General features: G+C 46.4%; 1 protein-coding gene across 1 annotated transcript in view; it reads left to right on the top strand.

The window, feature by feature from the left end:
• The first annotated feature begins 12,743 nt into the window (after positions 1-12,743).
• LOC113904110 overlaps positions 12,744-22,022 on the top strand; it is a 45,733-nt gene continuing 36,454 nt past the window's right edge. The window contains exon 1 of the mRNA XM_027560853.1: positions 12,744-13,082. The gene's annotated coding sequence lies outside the window, so the exon portion shown is untranslated. The remainder of the gene's footprint in view (positions 13,083-22,022) is intronic.

Here is a 22,022-nt window from a genome sequence, read left to right as displayed (position 1 = left end):
TAGAAGATGTTGGAAGAAACCCAAAGATCAGATCATGAAGGATTTGGGGTAGTCTTTGGACTTTATCGTGTAGCACCGGGCTTCTTGAACCATCTATGGCAAGAGGCAGTTGTTGGTTTTTATTCCCCAATATGTCACAGGCCAAAAGAAGGATGGGGTTTGTGATTCATCACGTGGGTTCGGAAGCATCCTGTATTTACCCTGTTCAGTGACACAAGTCCACTCATCACATGCTCAGGTATCATGGCGATGTCAAATGTTTATAGTCTCCAAATGCTTGCTCTCCGTTTCTGCACTTACCTTATCATGAACAGACTGGCTGCCCCTGCCTCTGGAGCACATTTGAATGGCACAGTTGAGGAGGAGAAACCAGCAGGAATGATGTCAGCAGGGAAATGCTTCAATCAAATGTGTGTCCTGGTAATGTCACGCTGGCAGCAAGGTGGAGAAAGACTTACTGAGTCAGGAGATGAGGCAGGAAACGGGTGCAGAGAAGAGATGGTAAGGATCTGAACTGGGGTCGTGCCTATCCTAATGGGGAACAGATCATGCATTTAAGAACCATTTCCGAGACAAAAATGCCAGGACTTGATGTTGGAAATATGAGAGGAGGCAGAGGAAAGTTTAGAGATTTCTGAAAAAACTAGGAGTGTTGAGATCCAGTTAAGAGTTTTGAGCTTTAAACTTGAGAGGGGATCCTGAAGACTGTCCCAGGGAAGAGGATGTGTGTATTCAGTCGTGTCTGACTCTGTGAGACCCCATGGACTGTAGCCTGCCAGGCTTCTCTGTCCGTGGGATTTTCCAGGTGAGAATACTGGAGTGGGCTGCCATTTCCTCCTCCAGAGGCTCTTCCTGACCCAGGGGTCAAACTCATGCCTCCTTCACTGCAGTATGATTCTTTACCACTAAGCCACCCGGGAAGAAGACAGCTTCACTAAATAAGGGAACGGAGTTTTTCTTAGGCCAAAACAAAGATAACACTCAAACTCTGAGAATAAGAACCAGCACTAAGCAGCCAAATTGGCCTAAACATATATATATATATATACACACATACATACACACATATACATACATACATAAAATTTAGACTTTGTTGCAGCAATGCTGTTTCCCAGCAGAACATTCCTCTGCTCTAAAGTCATGAACAAAATTACAGATTTCTCACTGTAACCAGATCCCAACTTCCTGTTTGAAAGCTTCCTATCTTTCCACAGACTCAAAAACAAGCTCCAGCTGGCCTGATAAAATTAAAATTGCTCTTTAGGTGCAAAGAGTCACCGTTTTTGCTGTGCTGCACAGAACGGAGTTTTGCTGCTGTGATTCATTGAGCAATTTGCTGGAGACTTGGGGGTGGGGGGACTTGTAACCCAGGACACTAGCTTTGTGTCTCCTATTTGTTACCTAATGATGGGGAGAAAGAATTCTGGTCTTTCCAGTTTGCTGGGCTTCCCTGGTGGCTCAGACAGTAAAAAAAAAATCTGCCTGCAGTACGAAAGACCTAGGTTTGATCCCTGGTTTGGGAAGATCCCCTGCAGAAGGAAATGGCAACCTACTCCAGCATTCTTGCCTGGAAAATCTCTTGGACAGAGAAGCCTGGTGGGCTACAGTCCATGGGGTCACAAAGAGTCGGACATGACTGAGCGACTAACACACACTTCCAGTTTGCTAGTACATGCTCAACTCTCCCACCCGTTTACACCTCTATAGTCCACACAGCTCAGATGTTCTACCCACTCACTAGTTTCCAAATGCATGTGTGTTTCTTTCCTATGCTAACTCCCAGGCTCCCAACCCTATTGCCAATATAAGGCCTGTTTTAGACAGACTGAAGAGGGCTAGCTTGAACTTCCAGTGCTATGATGAGTCAGAATGGTGAGAATAGGTATCTTTGCCTTGTTCCTGATCTTAATGGTGAAAGTATTCAGTCTTTCACTTTTAAAATAATGATACTAGTGACAGGGTTTTTGGTGCATTTTATTTATGAAATTAAAGTAATTCTCCTCTATTCCTAATTTGCTGAGAATTTTTATCATAAATAAGTATTGGATTTTGTCAAATGCTTTTTCTGCATCAATTGATAAGATCGTATGATTTTCTTCTATAGTCTATGGACATTGAATTACATTAATTGATGTTTGACTATTGAACCAGACCTTACATACCCAGAATACATTGGAGTTGGCCATGACATGTAATTCTTTTTATCCATTGCTGGATTCAGTTTACTGATATTTCACTAAAGATTTTTGTATCTCAATTTATGAGAAATATTCGTATGCAGTTTTCCTTTTCTTGTACAGTCCTTTATCTGGTTTAATATTTATCATAGTAATACCACATAAAAACACGTTGAGAAGGGTTTCTATTTTTCTGGAAGGGATTATGTAAACTTGGTATTAATTCTTTTTAAATGTTTGGCAAATTTCTTTACTGAAACTGGGCATGGAGATTTCTTTGGGGGGAGCCTTATATTACAAATTGGAGCTTCCCAGGTGGTGTGAGTGGTAAAGAACCTGCCTGCCAATGCAGGAGACATGAGAGACGTGGGTTCGATCTCTGGGTTGGGAATATCCCCTGGAGGCAGGCATGGCAACCCACTCCAATATTCTTGCCTGGAGAATTTCCATAGACACAGGAGCCTGGCAGGCTATAGTCCCTAGGGTCTCAAAGAATCGGACACAACTGAAGCAACTTAGCACACACATATTACAAATTAAAATTTTTTAGTGGTTATAGGAACCTTTACCAGCCTATTAAATCTTGACTGAATGGTGGTAGTTTGTGGGTTTTAAGGAGTTAGTCCATTTCTTTAATGTTGTCAAACTTATAAGCACAAAGTTGCGTTATTCTCCTATTATCCTTTTAATGGCTGCAGGATCTATAGTAATATCCTCTGTTTTATGCCTGATGTTGCTGATTTATGTGTTTTCATCTTGTATCTTTGTCAGTCCTGATAAAGGTTTTATAGCTTTATTGAAGAAACCAGCTTTTTGTTTCACTGACTTTCCTGTATTGTCTTCCTGTTTTGAATGGTATTTATTTCTGCTCTTATCTTTGATACTTTATTTTTCCCTCTTGCTTTGTGTTTATACTGCTCTTGTTTTTCTAGGTTTTTATTGATTTATTTTTGATAAGAATCCAGATTATTGATACCTATTATCATCTCTGATGTTTTAGGTACTATAAATTATCCTTTAAGCATGGCTTAAGATAGGCCTCACATATTTGGATATGTTGTATTTTTATTCAGTTCTGTGTATTCTTAAAAGAATTTTGCTTTGAGACTTCCTTTTTAATCCATGTGTTATTTAAAAGTGTGTGTCTTAATTTCTAAGTATTTTGAGATTTTTCCTACTGTTGTTTACTGTTGATGAGTTTTAGTTTGACTCCATTATGATTAAATAATACACCCTGTATGATTTCAGGTCTTTAACATTTGTTGAGGCTTGTTTTATGGCCTGCCATATATATGTGTACTGGTGCTAGGTCACTTCAGTCGTATCCAACTCTTTGTGACCCCATAGACTGTAGCCCGTCAGGCTCCTCTGTGCATGGGATTCTCCAGCAAGAATACTGGAGTGGATGGCCACGCCCTTCTCCAGGGGATCTTCCTGACCCAGGGATCGAACCCACATCTCTTACGTCTCCTGCATGGGTTCTTTTACCATTAGCGACACCTAGGATGCCTGTACATATATATATATATATATATGTGTGTGTGTGTGTGTGTGTGTGTGTGTGTGTGTATATACAGTAAATATATATATATATTAGTAAAATCAAAAGCAACTAGATAAACTATATATGATAGTTTTCATTTAAGATATTATTATCATCAATGTTTCAGTTGATATATGTCTGTATAACTGGATTTTTTTTTAATGCTTTTGGTTGCAAGAGTTACACGCTGAATGGAAACTAACTTTAAGCAGCAAAGTCCGAGTTAAAAAGTTCACATAACTGAGAAGTTTCAGGATGGACATTCTACTTTTGGATGTAGCCGAATCAAAGGAGAGAAAAGTCATTCTCTCTTGCTTTTTCTCCTTTGTCCCACCTCTGTTTTCTGTATTAACTTTATTCTTACTCATACTTTTTCCACACAGTGTCTAATATTGCTACCCACATTTCTTCACATGATGCTAGCTATTTCAGATAATCTAGATAGCTTATTATTTCAGATAATCTCCCCCTCGCCCGCCCACAATGGCTTCAGGGAAACATCCGAGGGTGGCTCTGATTTGCTGGGGCCTGTGTCATGTCTTCATGCCTCAGTCAGTCACTGTGGCCAGGGAAGAGATATCCTAATTGAGCAGATTGGATTGCGGTCTGACTCGATGCGCCATATGATTGACCAGCTCAGAAAGAGTAGAGTGGTGGTGGTGGGAAAAACAGTGGTGGGTAAAGAGCAACCCAAATCTTCTACAGCATCCTGAAGTCAAAAGATACTGTCACCCAAAATATATCTCCCCTTTTGTATACTTCAAGTAGAAATGATTTGAGTATGCTGCTGCTGCTGATGCTAAGTCACTTCAGTCGTGTCCGATTCTGTGCCACCCCATAGACGGCAGCCCACCAGGCACCCCCCGTCCCTGGGATTCTCCAGGCAAGAACACTGGAGTGGGTTGCCATTTCCTTCTCCAGTGCATGAAAGTGAAAAGTAAAAGGGAAGTCACTCAGTCGTGTCCAACTCTTAGCGACCCCATGGACTGCAGCCCACCAGGATCCTCCATCCATGGGATTTTCCAGGCAAGAGTACTGGAGTGGGGTGCCATTGGCTTCTCTGTGATTTGAGTATGTGATGAGGCGATAACAGTGTGAAACCAAAATGAATCCCCTTTTATATACGCATATTTAACAACCATATTTATTCTCTTGTGCATTGTTAAACAAGCAGAAATTAGTTGGTGCAAAAATCCTTGCCCCATGTGTTGAAAGATAAGTGAAGAATGTTAGTTGCTCAGTTGTGTCTGACTCTCTGTGACCCATGGACTGTGCCCTGCCAGACTCCTCTGCCCACAGAATTCTCCAGGCAAAAATACTACAGTGGATTGCCATTTCCTTTGCCAGGGGATCTTCCTGACCCAGGGATTGAATCTGTGTCTCCTGTATTACAGGCAAAGTCTTTCCCATCTGAGCCATCAGGCAAACCCAAACAAGCAAAAATTAGTGGATGCAAAAATCCTTGTGCCATGTGTTGAAAGGTAAGGATTATTTACAAATATTTATTTATTAATTTGGCTGCACCGGGTCCTGGTTGTGGCCTGTGGAATCTTAGGTTGGGACACTTGAACTCCTAGTTGTGGCCTGTGGGGTCCAGTTCCCTGACCAGGGATCAAACCCAGGCCCCTTGCCTTGGGAGCGCAGAGTCTTAGCCACTGGACCACCAGGGAGGTCCCAAAAGATAAGTTTAAAAATAGGCAGTAACAGGAAGATAGGACTTTAATGGTGGGTGGATGAATATACTGAAAGCACTGGAGAGGGCGTACCGCATGTCAAGAATGAAGCAGGTACGCATGTGAACAGGCTGGAAGTCTATAGTAAGATGGAGTAAATTGGAAGTGGAATTGTTGAGAAGAAAAAAAAAGTTGAAAAAATTCAGAAAAGGAACAGAATACCAGTTAACATTTATATGAGAAGTCGTGAAAGACCACACAAGTACAAATGCAAAAAACGGGGGGCAAAGAGACCACTGCACCCGGGCAGCCTGAGCTTGCTTTCCCATTGCCGCACGAGCCTCTCCGTCTTCTTTATCCCCCATATTCAGCCCTAATCTCACCTCTCCTGGCTTCAGCGTCTGCTCACAAACCTCCACTGTAGCACACACGTGCCCCTGTGTTGTAGTCACCTGTTTACGCGGCGCTCTCCACCTTCTTACTGTTTGCACACTTAGTCTTGAGCTCATAAGAAAGGCAGCATTGGGGTCTGAATAGGATTTGGAGAGGTAGAAAACATGAAGAGGTAATGATGTAAAAGCCAAGAGATAGAAAAAGCAAAAGCAAGTTTGTGGAAGATGAATATAGTGTTTTGGCCGAAGCAGAGCTTCCTTAAAAGATTAATAGTGTTGCGGATTTACCTGGTGGTCCAGTGGTTAATGGAGAAGGCAATGGCACCCCACTCCAGTACTCTTGCCTGGAAAATCCCCATGGACGGAGGAGCCTGGTAGGCTGCAGTCCATGGGGTCGCTAAGAGTCGGACACGACTGATCGACTTCACTTTCACTTTTCACTTTCATGCATTGGAGAAGGAAATGGCAACCCACTCCAGTATTCTTGCCTGGAGAATCCCAGGGATGGCGGAGCCTGGTGGGCTGCCATCTGTGGGGTCACACAGAGTCAGACATGACTGAAGCGACTTAGCAGCAGCAGGCATGAGTGGTAAGGGTCAGAACAAAAGAAGCCTTGGAAAGAAAGAAAAAGGGAGTGCAGATGAAAGCCTTCAAAGAGAAATCAGCAGGGCTTGGACACATAAATGACAGGTGAGTAAATGGAAGAAGACAGAATAACAGCAGTATTTTCACTTAAGTTGGTGTGGAATGTACGATGGCGTTAAGAAGAGCGAATGTAATATTTAGGAGGGCAATGATAGGCGTGACTTTTTATGTTGACTATGAATTAATAGAGAAACATTTTCAGTAAAATGTCCGGGGCATTTAGAAAACTTAGATTGCTCTGGTCAAACACACAGTATTTGTCTTTTTGTTACTGGATTGCTGCTGCTAAGTCGCTTCAGTCGTGTCCAACTCTGTGCAGCCCCGTAGACAGCAGCCCACCAGGTTCCCCTGTCCCTGGGATTCTCCAGGGACAGTTGCTCAGTTGTGTCCGACTCTTAGTGACCCCTTGGGCTGTAGCCCACCAGACTACTCCATCCATGGGATTGTCCAGGCTAGCGTACTGGACTGGGTTGCCATTTCCTTCTCCGTGTTACTGGATTATTTTAGTATTCTGTCCTTTCGGTTTGTACAGGTTATAACACATGTCAGAACTTTCTTTTTATGGCGAATACTATTCTGTTATATGTTTGCATCAGATTTAGTTTATCCATTCACCTATCAGTGGACCTTTGGGTTGCTTCCACCTTTGGGCTTCTGTGACTAGTGCTGCTAGGAACACGGGTGTACAAGCATCTCTTCAAGACCACGCTTTCAATTCTTCTGAGCATATTCCAAATGTATACATGGTGGACCATACAGAAATTTGATTTTTAATTTTTTGAGGAACCACCATGCTCTTTCATGGTGACTACACTGTTTTACATTCCTATAAATAGTGCAAAAGGGGAGTTGTCTGGTGGTCCAGTGGTTAGGAATCTGTCTGCCAGTGCAGGGGACACGAGTTCAACCCCTGGTCTGGCGAGATTTCAGATTCTGTGGGGCAGTGAAGCCTGTGGCCACAGTTACTGGGCCTGTGTGCTCTAGAGCCCGTCCTCTGCACCTGCTGAGGCCACACACTGCATCCAGAGAGTTTCCCCCACTTTTGGACACTGGAGAAAGCCCACATCCAGCAGCAAAGACCCAGTGCCGCCATGAAGAAACACATGTGAACATAGTGCCAGAGACTGCCCTTTTTAGCATCCTTGTCAACAGGTGTTCCTTTTTCTTTTATTTCTGTTTTCTTTGTATAGCAGCTACTTCAATGGGTATGAGCTGGATGTGTCACTGTGGTTTTGATTTGCATTTCCCTGTTGACTAGAGAAGTGGTACATCTTTTCATGTGCCTATTGGCCATTCGTATTATCTTCTTTGGAGAAACTTCTTTCAAATCCTTTACTCATTTTTTATTATGTTCCTTTTGTTTCTGTTGTTGTTAAATCTTAGAAATTGCCCTTATATTCTATATTTTAACTCATTGTAGATATATGGTTTGCAAATGTTTCCTTGCATGCCTTGGGTTGTCTTTTCACTACTGATTGTGTCCTTGATGCACAAACGTGTATCCACGTTTGTGGATTGTAATTACAATATTATATTGTACAATATTAATAATTACAATATTAATTGTAGTCCAATTAATCTCTTTTAATTTTGTTTGTGCTTTCGATGTCATATCTTATGGAGTTCAGACCATGCTACACTAAAATATGACACCTTGGCATATTTTATATTTTAACTTGAAGGACTCTGAGAAAACAGCAGAAGTAGGAAGGTTACTTTGTCCCTCTGCTCACCCTTCACCCCTAAAGTAGGTCATAATACTCTTAAGTGAGAAGTGCTTTCCCTATAGAAGCAAAGGTGCGTCCTCATTTCCAAAGACAAAAGGATGCGAGAAAGACTCCAAATAGGCCTTGCTAAGTTTCCCCCAGAATACTACACTCCCCTCATGCTCCTTGGCCTATTATATTTCTTCATGACTATCCAGTCTTCATCAAATCTGGTGTGAAAACACTCAGGTTTCACTGTTTCTTCAGATCTTGGTTTTCTTATGAAGGCTCCCATGTTTCTTAAGACCTATGTTAGTAAAAATATATACTTTCTCCTATTACTCTGTCTTGGTCAATTTGATTTTCAGAGTTAGCCAAGGATCCGAAAAACGTGTTGTAAAAAAAAAAAAAAAAAAAAAATTACCCCGAAATTTCTTAGAAATTACAATGAAATATGTCATGAAGCTTTTCTTCTTTGTTTTCTTCTAAGACTTTTCTAGATTGAGGTCTTGCATTTAGATCTTTGATCCATTTTTACTTCTTTTTGTCTACAGTGTAAGGTAAGGGTACAATTTGTTCTTTTGCATGTGGATATCTAGTTTGTCCACAACTGTTTGTTCAAAAGGGTTCCCCGTTCCCCTCCCGCCCCCCACCCATTGAATGGTCTTAGCTTCCTTATCAGGAATCATTTGGCTGTGATTGTGAGGGTTCATATCTGGGCTCTCTATTCTTTTCCACTGTTCTGTCTATATTTATACACATACCACACTGTTTTGATTACAATAGCATTGTGATAAACTTGAAATCAGAAAGTGTGAGACATTTAACCTTGTTCTTTTCCAAGATTGTTTTGGCTATTGAAGCTCTCAGCTTTACTGTAATGGCACAGTTATAAAGAGGGCAAAACATAAAATTTGCAAAACATACGTGAGGATTCATCATTTTTTTTCTAAGTCTCCTAATTTTTTGATATTCAAGTAATTTTCTGTAAAGTCTTTGAAGTCCCCATTCTGTCATCAGCCTTGTAAATTTATCTTCATTTGTTCACTAGAGTAACTCTTCCATACGAGTGCTTTTCTAAGTATCTGAACTGTGTTTTGACATCATGAAATCCTGCATCATTTTCAAGAAGTGCAATTCTGTTCTGAAATAGATTTGCTCTTGTGTTTCATAGTGAAAATAGTTGTTTACAGGTACTAACCAGTGAATGCTACCTCACTTGCCTCAATGCATTAGGAGATCTTTGTGTTACGTAGGGAGGGATGTGAAATGGAGACTAATTTTTATAAATTGTCAGTTGTGTAGTGAATATATTTTACAGAACTAAACTGTCAGTTTGGGGTTTCTGATGTTAAATAATCAGATAAAGATAAGTTGTTGTTGTTAAGTCCACGAGAATAGGTATGTTCTTCAGAGTAAAGTGCTTTGTGAGAAGTGGAAAGAAAACCAAAGTACACATGAGGCCCCTGACTTTTAGAGTTGAGGACAAAAATGTTGAATGTTCCTGTGTGGGAGAATGAATTTTCAAAGAATTATGAGAAGAATTTTACTAATGAAAACAGATATTAAATAAAAATTTTCAGTTTAGTTTGTCAGAAAGACTGATTAGGGAGGAAAGAGAACTATGAGATGTGGTGTAATTCTCTAATGAAGAAAGAGGACAAGAGGCTGATAGAAAGGGAACTTGGGTTTCAATTTCTTTTCAAATGAGAGGTAAGAGATGTGTCTCCCATTGGGCTCACATTGTCACACATGTTCTTATTTTTGTGTGCAGATTTTTTGCAGAGCGACAGTTAGAGACCATACAAAGCTTCTCAGTTTTGAATTTATATTGAACACTACAGTCTCTCCATGTTTCCTGTCCCATGAACTACTCCTGCAGGGCTTTTGTCACAGCTGGCATCCACCCACCTTGATGTTAGTTAGTAACAGCTGAGAGTATTTCCCCTTGGCTGCTACTGAGGCTAAGTTGCTTCAGTCGTGTCCGACTCTGTGCGACCCCATAGACGGCAGCACACCAGGCTCTGCTGTCCCTGGGATTCTCCAGGCAAGAACGCTGGAGTGGGTTGTCACTCAGTTGTGTCCTGCTCTTCGCCACCCCATGGACGGCAGCCTACCAGGCTCCTCTGTCCATGGGATTTTCCAGGCAAGAGTACTGGATGGGTTTGTCATTGACTGAACTGACTGAACTGAATCTAAGTTTTCCAAATGCCCCCTGACATTTTTACTTTAAACTGTTTCTCTATTAATTCAAATTCAACATAAAAATGTTAAACATATCACTGCCCTTCTAAATATTACTTTCCCATTTCTCAATGTCATTGTACACCCACATTATATCAATTATATTTCAGTAAATCTGGAAAAATTACAGAGTGCATCCACCACTTTAAAAAAAGAAGAAAGCAAAGAAGGGATTTGACAGTTTGGCAGGAGCCAGTGGCTCAACCTGCCTGTCTCTCTTAGTTTACTCACTTTCCTGGTCCCTCAGTCCCCGATATCTGTTTATATCAGGTGTTGGCAAACTTTTTTCCACAAAGGCCAGGTGGTGACTGTTTCAGGCTTTGCAGGTTATATGGTCTCTGTCACAACTGCTTTCTGCAGTTTTAACAAGAAAGTAACAAAAAAAATTTTTTTAATGAATATAGTAGCTGTAGATAATTTGTAAACAAATAAACATGGTTGTGTTCCAATAAAACTTTATATGTAAGAACAGTTGTTGAGTCAGATTTGACCCATGAATCATACTTGCTGTTCCTTGGTCTATTTCCAGTGGTAGACTTTGTGCTTTTTAGATGAATTTATACTTGAATCATCATTGATACTTTGGAATAAGACTGGTAAACATTTAGAACAGTATTCGTCAAACTGGCAGTTCACTGGAAGACTTGAGAACTGTGTTAAGAATGTAGATTCCTGAGTCCTGCTCCTAAAGATTCGAATACAGAATGTCTGGGGAAGAGCCTCAGCATCTGTACTTCTAGCCCCTGGCTCTATATATATACAACAGAGTTTGAAAACTGTAAGTGTATGGCTTCAATAGATAATTTTGCAAAGACATCACATGAAATAAATCTCTGTGTAATTTGTTTAACCCACAACCCTAACTCCACGCGAGAGCCTCTGGTTTAACAAACAGACTATCCATTCCATCTCCAAACCTCGTGTCATTGTACCCTTTCCTGTTTTAGAGGCAGACACATTTAAGTGAAAATAATTGCCATCAGAATACTAATATGCCATAAGCTGATGTCAGGATATTTATTCAACAGAATGCAATTACCAGTAAAATGTTATGTTCTAAATGGCATGGCTATAATCCAGTATAGGCTTTTTAACCCCTGGTGATTTTTGTTTCATTTGATTTGTGATGAGTGGCAACCAGCATGGTTGCTGTGGGCTGGCAAAGCAAGAATAAAGGGGAAATAGCCCCATGGCCCCTACAGGCAGTTTTCAACTGCAGTATGCCACTAAATCTCCATCACCACCGGGTGGCTCTACATGATTCCGTTGTTAATTGAATTTTTCCCCAAGTAGCATGAGGGCTTGTTTTGCATCAACACAGTTCCATTGTCTGATGATTGTTGTTGGTAATGTCAACTAAACTTAAGATATTTCAGCATCCACATGCACAGGCATCATTGCTGTGACTTTGGAGTAAGAGTGGGGAAGTGCACAGGAGGACAGCACACAGGAGACGTGGTACTATGCTCACTACGCTGTGTGGACGAGATGGTTGGGAAGGTCTCTGCACAGTCACGATAGTATCCCCTTCCCGGTGCGTTGCATCCAGAGGTGCATGAGGTTGTTGTTTAGTTGCTCAGTTGTGTCCAACTCCTTTGCAACCCCATGGACTGTAGCCCGCCAGGCTCCTCTGTCCATGGGATTTTCTAGGCAAGAACACTGGAGTGTGTTGCCATTTCCTTCTCCAGGGGACCTTCCTGACCCAGGGATTGAACACTCAGACCCATGTCTCCTGCATTGGCAGGAAGATTCTTTATGGCTGAGCTACCAGGGAAGCTCCAAAAGGGTTTACGAGGTTGACACATTTTATTACTAGTGAGGTAGACTTTGACCATGTGTTTAAGGTGGTGTCTGTGAGGTTTCTCCAATGTAGATTTAAAGTTCAACTTTGTAATTAATAAGCATCTTGTAGGGAGATACTCCCAAGGCTTTGTGAATTAGTGAGTTGGATTTCAGGAAATATCCAAAATGAACACATTTAACTCTGTGCATATGAATGATGTATATCAGAGAAATCGATGACTGAAAGTGGTTATCTTGTGAACGAATCTTAAAGTCCCTCATTTGAGATAGAAGGGTTCACCTAAAAGCCAGCTGAGAATGTCATCTCAGATGTGGAATGACCAGCAGCCCAGCCCATCTCCTCACCTCAGACTGCTTTATTCCTTCCTGACTGCCTTTAGGATGTACCATGTATCCAGAGTTCGTTGCTCTCTGATTACATTTGTGTTATAGTAGAGGAGGAATCCATTCAAGTCTTCCTCTCTTTCCCACCCAATTAACATAATTGTAGTTTGGTGTGTCGATGTCCCTCCCCCTCTGCAGTGAGAGATCTGTTTTCACTAACTTGGCCCATGGTTTTTTGTTTTTGTTTTTTTTCCCTGATACAGAACTGAGAAACAGTAATGAAGAAATGAGAAGAAAGGGGAAGGATCCTTGCATACTGGGCCAGTTCCTAGGCTCCCATTTGCTAGAGAATCCAGGTGAAGAGAAGAAAAAAGAAAAAAAAAGAAAAAAGTCAATGACACTGTTGATACACAAAACAAAGAGCTAAGAGCTGAGAAGAAAAGCAGAAAGAGCCTGATTGACTTAGAATCTTGTAGACCATTTTGTGATTACCCCAGGAGATGGCTCGCGGGCGAGTGGCCAGAGTGCTCTGCATCTTGGTAGTGAAGAAATGCGCAGTCAGCAAGTGACAGGTAAGCACACAAGAGCCCACGGAACGGTGCAGCTGATGCCTCTGAGAGGGTGTGCCCCCAGAGCCAGGCCTCTGGGAAGAAGACCCTGTTCCAGTCACCCCTGTGTTCAGTGGCTCCTTGAACCAGGGAACGCTGACAAATCTAGTATTTTTGATAGTCAGCCAGTCCCTGTGTTCAAACCCACACAGCAAAAAAATTAAGATAAAAGAGGGACTTCCCTGGTGGTCCAGTAGTTAAGACTTCACCTTCCTGTGCAGCGGGTTGCAGGTTCAATGCCTGGTTGGGGAGCAAAGATTCCACATGGTTCCAGGCGGAAAAACCAGATATAAAACAGAAGCAATATGGTAACAAGTTCAGTAGACTTTAAAAATGATCCACATCAAAAAAATTTTAAACATCTCACACATCAGGGCCCTTCCCCATGGGAGAAGGAGAGAACCCAACTCCTGTGGGACATTCAAGACCTCATGTGCATGGGGACCTGACCACACCACACACCGGCTGGTTCACAGGACTTATTAGCCTATCCCAGACGTCCCTGTCCCTTTAACACTGGCTGTAGGGATCAAAAGTTCCTTTTGACCCTTCTGAAAATATTAGGTAATGTCAGTGCAGGGGGATAATACACTCTTTCTGCATGTCTGCCCTGGAGTGCAGCAGTTGTTGCTCTTGGGAATGATTGTGCTAATTCTTAGGTCTTAAGGCCAAGTACTATATGACAACACACTTCTGTAACCAGAGAGAAGGCAATACAGAGTGTGATGTATCTTTCTGGAGCATAAAGTTTATTAAGACTATGAAGAACCAAGGAGATGACAAGCATTATCCCCTCCCCAGCAACATGAAAGACAGAAGTATGGGGGGTGGGGGACATGCCCCAGAGCACAGTCCAGTCTCTGAAGTTTCACCCAGCAGGGGAGGAGGGGCAGCCAGGCCAGGGTGGTGCCTCTTCTGGTCGCCCAGATCACTCCAGAGCATCCTCTGAGCTGGCCAGGGTTTTGGATAGGAGGCTTTCCTGAAGGCGGTAGAGGTGCTGGATTTGAATCCCATCATCCAGGTGGGAACATGACCAGGTCCCAGGGAGCTTTGCAGGTCATCCATTTTCTTTGTCAGGTATCACTTTATTATTAGTCCTCATGCTGGGCAGCCCACAGCAAATACATTTAGAGAGACATCTCCAGATTCTCCCAGCCACGCTCTTCTTTTTCTGGGTGAGGCCAGAGGGAGTGACTGGGGACATATTCTCGGGCTGCCCAACAAGGGTGGAGCTTCCCACATCAGGCACCTCCGGGCGGCAGTGGCTTCCTTCAGGGACTTTACCGCTGATGTCATGGGTGCCATTGGTGTTGCAGGTGTCACAGGTGATGTGGTTGTCCTGTGTACCATGGGTTTGTGAGTGCTGTGAGCGACGCAGGTGCTACGGGTGACACTGGTGTCACGGGTGCCTCTGGTGTCACGGGTGGGGCAGGTGTCACTGGTGACACTGGTGTCACGGGTATCTCAGTTGCCATGGGTGTCATCTATGTTGCAGGCCCCAGTGGTGTCCTGGGTGCTCAGGGCGTCATAGGTGAGGCTGGGATCACAGGTGTGGCTGGTGTCACAGGTGCTGCAGGCGTCACAGGTGAGGCTGGTACCTCTGGTATTGCAGCTGTCGCAGGTGCTGATGGTGTCACGGGCGTCTCTGGTGCCACGGGTAACGATGGTATCACGGGTGTGGCTGCTGTCACGCCTGCTGCAGGGGTCGCAGGTGAGCCTGGTCCTGCACGTGTCGTGGTGTTCACCGGCATGATCGGTGGCTCAGGGGCTGCTGGCATCGCGTGTGTTGCAAGTGGAGGGGGCTGGGCTGGGGTTGATGGTCCTCGCTTCCGGGCAGGGTAGGGGAGTGGCAGGCTCTCTGGTCTTCTCCGTTGACTCCTGGTTCTCCTGCTGCTGAATGATCTCCCAAAGCCAGGCAGGAATAAGCATGGACATCTCAGGGCTGGGGGTAGGCTTATGTTCTTGGCTGCTGAGGTCGGAGGAAACGGCCGGCCTCACAGTGATGGTGCGGGCCCTCACCTTGGGTTCATTCATGTCACTGCCGCTGCTTATGTCTAAGCCCTGGAGTTAGTCCCTGCACCAGCCCAGTATTGTCTCCACTGTCATCCCAGGGTGCTCTTCACAGGCTGGCGGCAGTGGCTCCTCCTGGCCCAGGTTCACCCATGGATGCTGCCAAACATCTTCTAAAGTACCTCTGTTGGTGGGTTGAGTGTTAGCATTCTGTCTAGTAAGTCTATTATCTTGTTAGATAGATATTTGGGCGCATGGTAGTGACCCCTAAGCACACGCTGCCACAGGTCCCAGAAATCTTGTCCCCCGAAGGGGAGGGATCCAGTTACCATGGTGTACAGGATGCCACCGAGGCTCCACACATCCTCCTCTAGGCCTGTATAAGGCCTCCCCAGGAAGACTTCTGGGGCCATGAACGTGGGGCTGCCGCAAAATGTCTAGCTTCTTTTGTGGGTGCCACTGGTTGCTAAGGCCGAGGTCGGAGATCTTGGCACTGTTGTTGGCGCCGAGGAGAAGGTTGCCCAGCTTCAAATCCCGGTGCACCACGCCCCGCTGGGTGGCAGTGCTGCAGAGCCGAGACCCGCTGGTGGAACGGGCTTCGGGCTACCCCTCCGTCAAGCGGCCTTTGGCCTCCAAGTAGGTGAACAAGTCTCCTCCACTGACGTACTCCATTACTATAAATAGAGCCTCCTCAGTATAAAACACTTCTAGTAGTTTCACAATATTCGGGTGGTTTACGGTTTTTAGGTTAATAAACTCTTGATTTTCTTCCTTGAGACTGGAGGAGCTCTCATTTCTCTTTTGAATGACCTTGATATGGCTACCACCTCCTTGGTCTGAAATGCCGGGCCAACTTCACTTTGGCGAATTGGCCTTCACCAATTGTGTGAAGGATCTCATGATTCTCAATATGAGCCACCTTCCTAGCGGAGATGGCCATGAGGTCCTGCATCCTTAACTATACTAACTACCACTAAGCTATACTAATTACCTAACTGTACCACCTATACCAGTAACTATACGAAGTACCACTAAGCCGTCACCAAGAATGCTAACTGTTCTAACAATATTGAGTATGCTAACAGTGCTATACAAGTATTCTATTCCTCACAACTATACTAACCGTGATAAGTCTAACTATGCTAATAAACTATTAACTATACCAACTTAGGAGTGAACCAAGAGAAAATCCAAGGTGTTGGCAACACCTGTCCCCTCCCCACCAACATGATAGACAGAAGCTTGAGGGATGCGGGACATGCCCCAGGGCAGAGTCCAGTCTCTGAAGTTTCACCCAGCAGGGAAGGAGGGGCAGTCGGGCCAGGGTGGTGCCTCTTCTGGATGCCCAGACCACACTAGAGCATCGTCTGAGCTGGCCAGGATTTTGGATAGGAGGCTTTGCTTTAGGCGGTGGGGGTGATGGATTTGAATCCCATCATCCAGCTGGGAACATGATCAGGTCCTGGGGAGCTTGGCAGGTCATCCATTGGCTGTTTCTGGTACCACTTTATAAATAGCCCTCTTTCTGCGCAGCCCAAACAAATATACTCAGACAGACATCTCCAGATTCTCCCAGGCACTCGCTTCTTTTTCTGGGTGAGGCCACGGGGACTGACTGGGGACATATTCTCGGGTTGCCCAAAAAGAGTGGAGCTTGCCGCGCAAGGCACATGCGGAAGGCAGTGGATTTCTTCTGCAACTTTACCGTCGGTGTCATGGGTGCCATTGGTGTTGCAGGAGTCACAGGTGCCGTGAGTGCCCTCAGTGTCGCAGGGACCCTGGTGTCACGGGTGATAGTGGCAGAAGTATCATGGATGGTGCGGTCACCAAGGGGGCCACGGGTGCCTCTGGGGTCACGGGTGCCTCTGGGGTCATGTGCGAGGCAGGTGTCACCGGTGATGCAGGTATCGTGGGTGTCACGGGTGTCATCAATATTGCATTCCCCAGTGGCCTCCTGGGTGCTTAGGGCTTCATAGGTGGGCTAGTGTACCAGGTGTGGCTTGTGTCACGGCTGGTGCAAGCATCACAGATGAGGCTGGTACCTGTGGTATCGCAGCTGTCGCAGGTGCTGATGGTGTCACAGGCGTCTCTGGTGCCACGGGTAACGCTGGTGTCATGGGTGTGGCTGCTGTCACGCCTGCCGCAGGTGAGCCTGGTCCGGCACGTGTCGTGGCGGTCACTGGCATGATCTGTGGCTAGGGCGCTGCTGGCATCGTGGGTGTTGTGAGTGGAGGGGGCTGGGCTGCGGGTAAAGGTCCTTGCCTCCGGGCAGGGTTGGGGTGTGGCAGGCTCTCTGGCCTTCTCCCTGACTCCTGGTTCTCCTGCTGCTGGATGGTCTCCCAAATTCAGTCGGGTTTAAGCATGGGCATCTCAGGGCTTGGCGGGAGGTGTATGTTCTTCGCTGCTGAGGTCGGAGGAAACAGCTGGCCTCACAACGATGGCGCGGGCCACCATGCAGGGATCATTCACGTGCACGCTATCAACACCACTGAGTACGCCGAAGCCCTGGATCTGGTCCCTCCACCAGCCCAGGATCATCTCACACTTTCTAGTAATGGCATTTGTCCACTGGGGAGACCTGTCTACCATCTGGAGGCCACAGGCCGCACGACGGAGGCAGAGGCCTGATGCCCAGGAGGCAACCTGGGTGGGCGTGCTCTTCACAGGCTGGCGGCAGTGGCTCCTCCTGGCCCATGTTCACACATGGACGCTGGCAAACATCATCTAAAGTACCTCTGTTGGTAGGTTGAGCGTTTGCATTCTTCAGAGTAAGTCTATTATCTGATTGGATATGTATTTGGGCACATGTTACTGCCCTCTAAGCACACGCTGCTGGAGCTCCCAGAAATCTTGTCCCCCAAAGAGGAGGCGTCTAGTTACCATGGTGTACAGGACGCCGTCGAGGCTTCACACATCCACGGCTGGGCCTGCCTAAGGCATCCATAGGAAGCATTCTGGAGCCCATGAAAGCGGGGCTCCCGCAGAAGGAGTCTAGCTGCTTTCCTGGGTGCCACTGCTTGTTAAGCCAAAGTCGGAGAGCTTGATGTTGTTGTTGGCATCAAGGAGGAGGCTGCCCAGCTTCAAGTCCCTGGGAACCACACCGGGATGCTAGCAGTTCTGCACAGCCGAGTCCAGCTGGCAGAACGGGCCTTGGGCCTCCGTCTCTGTCTTTGGCGTCCTTGAGGGTGAACAAGTCTGCCCCACGGAGGAACTCAATTACTATAAACACAGTCTCCTCAGTGTCAATCACTTCCAGGAGGTTGACAACATTCGGGTGGTTTAAGATTCTCATGCTGTTAACCTCTCAAAACAGTTCCTGGATGCTGGCGAAGCTCTGATTTGTCTTGGTAATGGCCTTGATGGCTACCACTCCTGTGGTCAGAACACACTGGGCCAACTTCTCATTGACAACGTGGCCTTCAATGACTGTGTGAAGGAACGCATACATTTCAATATGAGCCACCTTTTTAACAGACATGGACATGAGGTCCTGAATCCCTAACTATACTAACTACCACTAAGCTATACTAATTACCTAACTGTACCAACTATACCAGTAACTATACGAAGTTCCACTAAGCCGTCACCAAGAATGCTAACTGTACTAACAATACTGAGTATGCTAACAGTGCTATACAAGTATTCTATTCCTCACATCTATATCAATCGTGATAAATCTAACTATGCTAATAAACTATTAACTATACCAACTCAGGAGTGAACCAAGAGAAGATCCAAGGTGTTGGCAACACCTGTCCCCTCCCCACCAACATGATAGACAGAAGCTTGAGGGATGCGGGACATGTCCCAGGGCACAGTCCAGTCTCTGAAGTTTCACCCAGCAGGGAAGGAGGGGCAGTCGGGCCAGGGTGGTGCCTCTGCTGGAAGCCCAGAGCACTCTAGAGCATCGTCTGAGCTGGCCAGGATTTTGGATTGGAGGCTTTGCTTTAGGTGGTGGGGGTGCTGGATTTGAATCCCATCATCCAGGTGGGAACATGACCAGGTCCTGGGGAGCTTGGCAGGTCATCCATTGGCTGTTTCTTGTACCACTTTATTATTAGCCCTCTTGCTGGGCAGTCCAAGCAAATATACTCAGACAGACACCTCCAGATTCTCCCAGGCACTCCCTTCTTTTTCTGGGTGAGGCCACGGGGAGTGACTGGGGACATATTCTCAGGGTGTCCAAAAAGTGGAGCTTGCCGCACCAGGCACATGCGGGAGGCAGTGTGTTTCTCCTGCAACTTTATCGCCGGAGTCATGGGTGCCATTGGTGTTGCAGGAGTCACAGGTGCCGTGAGTGCCCTCAGTGTTGCGGGTGCCCCTGGTGTCACGGGTGTTAGTGACAGAAGTATCATGGATGGTGCGGTCACCAAGGGGGCCACGGGTGCCTCTGGGGTCATGGGTGCCTCTGGGGTCATGTGCGAGGCTGGTGTCCCTGGTGATGCAGGTATAGTGGGTGTCAAGGGTGTCATCAATATTGCATTCCCCAGTGGCATCCTGGGTGCTTAGGACTTCATAGGTGGGCTGGTGTACCAGGTGTGGCTTGTGTCACGGCTGGTGCAGGCATCACAGATGAGGCTGGTACCCGTGGTATCGCAGCTGCCACAGGTGCTGATGGTGTCACGGGTGTCTCTCGTGTCACGAGTTACGCTGGTGTCACGGGTGTGGCTGCTGTCACGCCTGCCGCAGGTGAGCCTAGTCCCAAACGTGTCGTGGCGGTCACTGGCGTGATCTGTGGCTAGGGCGCTGCTGGCATCGTGGGTGTTGTGAGTGGAGGGGGCTGGGCTGCGGGTAACGGTCCTTGCTTCCGGGCAGGGTTGGGGTGTGGCAGGCTCTCTGGCCTTCTCCCTGACTCCTGGTTCTCCTGCTGCTGGATGGTCTCCCAAATTCAGTCGGGTTTAAGCATGGGCATCTCAGGGCTTGGCGGGAGGTATATGTTCTTCGCTGCTGAGGTCGGAGGAAACAGCTGGCCTCACAACGATGGCGCGGGCCACCATGCAGGGTTCATTCACGTGCACGCTGTCACTACCACTGAGTACGTCGAAGCCCTGGATCTGGTCCCTCCACCAGCCCAGGATCATCTCACACTTTCTAGTAATGGCATTTGTCCACTGGGGAGACCTGTCTACCACCTGGAGGCCACAGGCCGCACGACGGAGGCAGAGGCCCGATGCCCAGGAGGTAACCTGGGAGGGAGTGCTCTTCACAGGCTGGCGGCAGTGGCTCTTCCTGGCCCATGTTCACACATGGATCCTGGCAAACATCATCTAAAGTACCTCTGTTGGTAGGTTGAGCATTTGCATTCTTCAGAGTAAGTCTATTATCTGATTGGATATGTATTTGGGCACATGTTACTGCCCTCTAAGCACACGCTGCTGGAGCTCCCAGAAATCTTGTCCCCCAAAGAGGAGGCGTCTAGTTACCATGGTGTACAGGACGCCGTCGAGGCTTCACACATCCACGGCTGGGCCTGCCTAAGGCATCCCTAGGAATCCTTCTGGGGCCATGAACGCGGGGCTCCCGCAGAAAGTGTCTAGCTGCTTTCCTGGGTGCCACTGGTTGTTAGGCCAAAGTTGGGGAGAGCCTGACGTTGTTCTTCGCATCAAGGCGGAGGTTGCCCAGCTTCAAGTCCCCGGGCACCACACCGCGCTGCTAGCAGTTCTGCAGAGCCGAGTCCAGCTGGCGGAACTGGCCTTGGGCCTCCGTCTCTGTCTTTGGCGTCCTTGAGGGTGAACAAGTCTGCCCCACGGAGGAACTCAATTACTATAAACACAGTCTCCTCAGTGTCAATCACTTCCAGGAGGTTGACAACATTCGGGTGGTTTAAGATTCTCATGCTGTTAACCTCTCAAAACAGTTCCTGGATGCTGGCGAAGCTCTGATTTGTCTTAGTAATGGCCTTGATGGCTACCACTCCTGTGGTCAGAACACGCCGGGCCAACTTCACATTGACAACGTGGCCTTCAACGACTGTGTGAAGGAACACATACATTTCCATATGAGCCACCTTTTTAGCAGAGAAGGCCATGAGGTCCTGCATCCCTAACTATACTAACCACCCCTAAGTTATACTAATTACCTAACTGTACCAACTATACCAGTAACTATACGAAATACCACTAAGCCGTCACCAAGAATGCTAACTGTACTAACAATACTGAGTATGCTAACAGTGCTGTACAAGTATTCTATTCCTCACAACTATACTAACCGTGGTAAGTCTAACTATGCTAATAAACTATTAACTATACCAACTTAGGAGTGAACCAAGAGAAAATCCAAGGTGTTGGCAATAACTGTCCCCTCCCCACCAACATGACAGACAGAAGCTTGAGGGATGCGGGACATGCCCCAGGGCACAGTCCAGTCTCTGAAGTTTCACCCAGCAGGGAAGGAGGGGCAGTCGGGCCAGGGTGGTGCCCCTTCTGGATGCCCAGACCACACTAGAGCATCGTCTGAGCTGGCCAGGATTTTGGATAGGAGGCTTTGCTTTAGGCGGTGGGGGTGATGGATTTGAATCCCATCATCCAGCTGGGAACATGATCAGGTCCTGGGGAGCTTGGCAGGTCATCCATTGGCTGTTTCTGGTACCACTTTATTAATAGCCCTCTTGCTGCGCAGCCCAAACAAATATACTCAGACAGACATCTCCAGATTCTCCCAGGCACTCCCTTCTTTTTCTGGGTGAGGCCACGGGGAGTGACTGGGGACATATTCTCGGGGTGCCCAAAAAGAGTGGAGCTTGCTGCGCAAGGCACATGCGGAAGGCAGTGGATTTCTTCTGCAACTTTACCGTCGGTGTCATGGGTGCCATTGGTGTTGCAGGAGTCACAGGTGCCGTGAGTGCCCTCAGTGTCGCGGGTGCCCCTGGTGTCACGGGTGATAGTGCAGAAG

Source organism: Bos indicus x Bos taurus, chromosome 14 (genome assembly GCF_003369695.1).
Source record: "Bos indicus x Bos taurus breed Angus x Brahman F1 hybrid chromosome 14, Bos_hybrid_MaternalHap_v2.0, whole genome shotgun sequence".
Taxonomy (NCBI): Eukaryota; Metazoa; Chordata; class Mammalia; order Artiodactyla; family Bovidae; genus Bos; species Bos indicus x Bos taurus.
The sequence above is the reverse complement of the archived record's forward strand: the minus strand, read 5'-3'. Positions and strand labels throughout refer to the sequence as shown.